This window comes from Ovis canadensis, chromosome 2 (genome assembly GCF_042477335.2).
Source record: "Ovis canadensis isolate MfBH-ARS-UI-01 breed Bighorn chromosome 2, ARS-UI_OviCan_v2, whole genome shotgun sequence".
Taxonomy (NCBI): Eukaryota; Metazoa; Chordata; class Mammalia; order Artiodactyla; family Bovidae; genus Ovis; species Ovis canadensis.
Window position 1 is genome coordinate 248133447 of NC_091246.1, and position 3030 is coordinate 248136476.

Here is a 3030-nt window from a genome sequence, read left to right on the forward strand (position 1 = left end):
AGAGCACGAGCCACCCGTCTTCCTTTACAATAAATGCTGCGTTTTCCTTCATCATATTCTTCTGTCGATAGATTGGATCTACTGCTCCCTGGCGAGGGGACTCAAGCTTGGTTTGGTAACACCTTTGGGCCTTACAAATTTGGGAACTTTTGTCTCTTATCTGTGTGTGTTAAGTCGCTTAGTCGTGTCCAACTCTTTGCGACCTGATGGACTGCAGCTCGCCTGGCTCCTCTGTCCATGCAATTCTTCAGGCAAGAATATTGGAGTGGATTGCCATTCCCTTCTCTAGGGGATCTTCCAAACCCAGGGGTCGAACCCCAGTCTCCAGCATTGCAGGCAGATTCTTTAGCAACTGAGCCACCAGGAAAGCTCATCTGGCAAAGCCTACCAGCCGACACACAGTCCCAACGCTCTCCAGGAACCCTCCACTGATCTCCAGGAACCCTCCACTGACCTCCAGGCCTGCTGGGCTTCCAGGGAGCCAGGCCGGACACAGGCTGAAGGAAGGCCCACCAGCCAGTGGGTTCCCCCCTGATCACCCCAGCAGCCCCCACCCCCACACCCATGATGCCACCTTTCACACACCAACCCCAGGCACTGATCCTTGGCCTGAAGCACTGAGAGCTGTAAACAGGAAGCGCATGAGACGCAAGAACCCTGCTGGGAAAAATGCCTGGCCTGTGTAATAATTAACCTCTCCCCACTGGGCCTCAGCCACCGCTCATCAGATGCTTTCAATACCTTAAAACTTCCAAAGCACTTCAAGCAACTTGGGTGATATTTGCACGCCAAAAATAGTTTCAGAAGCCACACTCCCCAGATGTCTCTAGCTAGAGGAAGCCAGATAGTTTATTTTGAGCATTTGAGAAAAGTTTCGATTCTGAGGCGGGAGGCGTTTCAGCCGAGAAGGGCCCTGGCTTGAGAGCAAAACAAATTGCACAGCCTGCAAGGAATGTGCCCCTCCTCTCCAGGGCCTCCCAGAAGCCCTTGCACCCCCAGGCTGACTTTTTCTAGCGCAGCTTCCTGTCCTAGCAGTTCTAAAGAAAGAGAAACACGGGGCCACACAAGAGCCTTTTCATTCCAATTATAGACATGTTGGTGGTGAAAGGAGCCTTTGGGTTTGCTTTAAAATACTCCAGCTTAAAAAAAAAAAAAAAAAAAAAAACTTCAGAGGAAGAGGAATAAAGGGAAATAAAAGAAAAAGTAAAACACTGATAATTCTTGAAATGTGTAGTGGGTACATGGGTACCATGCTCTCTACTTTTGCACTTATTTAGAATTTTTTTCATAATAAAAAAAACGTTAAAGATTCCACAAGAAACAAACCCTTGGCCATCTTTTCATCTGGAGTCATCTGAGGCGTTTATCCAGCAATGGGACACAAGGTGTCTAATTGTCAAGGACCTTAGACACAGGTGAGTGAGCACAGCCGTTGGTCTCTGGCAAGCAATTTATACAGCCTGCTCTTTTTCAATCTCACTAATTAAAATTAATGGCAATGTAGGTGTCCTGGACTGTGAAGAAAGCTGAACACCGAAGAACTGATGCTTTTGAACTGTGGTGTTGGAGAAGACTCTTGAGAGTCCCTTGGACTGCAAGGAGATCTAACCCATCCATCCTAAAGGAGATCAGTCCTGGGTGTTCTTTGGAAGGAATGATGCTAAAGCTGAAACTCCAGTACTTCGGCCACCTCATGCGAAGAGTTGACTCATTGGAAAAGACTCTGATGCTGGGAGGGATTGGGGGCAGGAGGAGAAGGGGATGACAGAGGATGAGATGGCTGGATGGCATCACCGACTCAATGAAAGTGAGTCTGAGTGAACTCCAGGAGTTGGTGATGGACAAGGAGGCCTGGCATGCTGCGATTCATGGGGTCGCAAACAGTCGGACACAATTAAGCGACTGAACTGAACTGACTGAGGTGTCCTGAAAGAAATAATGATCAAGTCATGACTATAGGGTTTTTTGTTTTTTTTTTAATTGCACGTCCCAGTGATCCCATTGACTCTGCATTCATTCCGCACAAGCTTGGCTGAGTTTACCATGTGGCAAGAATATACAGAACTAAAGCTTGGTGCTTATAATCTGAGATCCAGTTTTGCTTTACTTGATGTGTGTGGCTTAATTAAGTCATTTAAAGTTTCTGTATCTCGTCTGTAAAGGAAAGCTGCTGTGAGAATTAAATGAGGGGATGCGTGCTGAGTAACTGGCGTGGAGCCTGAGAGGACCGAAATAAATGGCATATTTCCCCACCCACCCACTCCCTGCAGTCACAGTCGCTGGGGAAGATAGAGGGGCTGATCCAGCTCCCACAGAATTCAATGGTTCCTTCTGCACTATTTTGACTGATGACAGTACGGACACTTCCAGAGACAAGAGCCCACAACCTCACAGGGAATTTTTAAAGTAGCATCTGTTGTATCCTTCCAATGATAGGAATGATAAATGGTTGTTGTAGAAAAATTGGACAAGACAGAAAGGAACCAAGAAGAAAAGCAAAAATATCCATAAGCGCAATAGACTTGTGGTTGCCGGTGGAGGTGGGGAGAGGGCAGGATTGGGAGTTTGAGACTAGCAGACACAAACTATTACGGAGGATGGATTAACACCAAGGTCCTCCTGTATAGCACAGGGAACTATGTTAGATATCCTGTGATGAAACATATGGAAAAGAATATGAAAAAGAAAATATATTTGCATAACTGAATCGCTTTGCTATAGAGCAGAAATTAACACAACATTGAAAGTCAACTATATTCAAAAAATTTTTTTGAATAAATCCACCAACCAGAAATAAGTACAATGGAATAGCTGTTTAATAGCTATCCTAACAGATATTGCCACCTCCACCTCCACCTCTTCTCCATTGCCACCTCTACTCTAGAGACTGGGAAGTGAAATATTCCCTTTCACCAGGCTCCTTTGTAGCTGGGAGCAGCCATGGGACCCAGTTCTGGTCAAAGAGACCTAAAGAGAAATCTGCTGGGGCCCTTTGGTAGGGTCTTCATGTTCCTGATAAAGGAGACAGAC

General features: G+C 46.1%; 1 long non-coding RNA gene across 1 annotated transcript; it reads left to right on the forward strand.

Annotated features, from left to right (window-relative positions):
• Window positions 1–876: 876 nt before the first annotated feature.
• LOC138434398 (uncharacterized) lies at window positions 877–2689 on the forward strand. Its single transcript, XR_011254765.1, has 2 exons — window positions 877–1415; window positions 1505–2689. It is a non-coding gene; the product is annotated as an uncharacterized lncRNA (long non-coding RNA).
• Window positions 2690–3030: the final 341 nt, after the last annotated feature.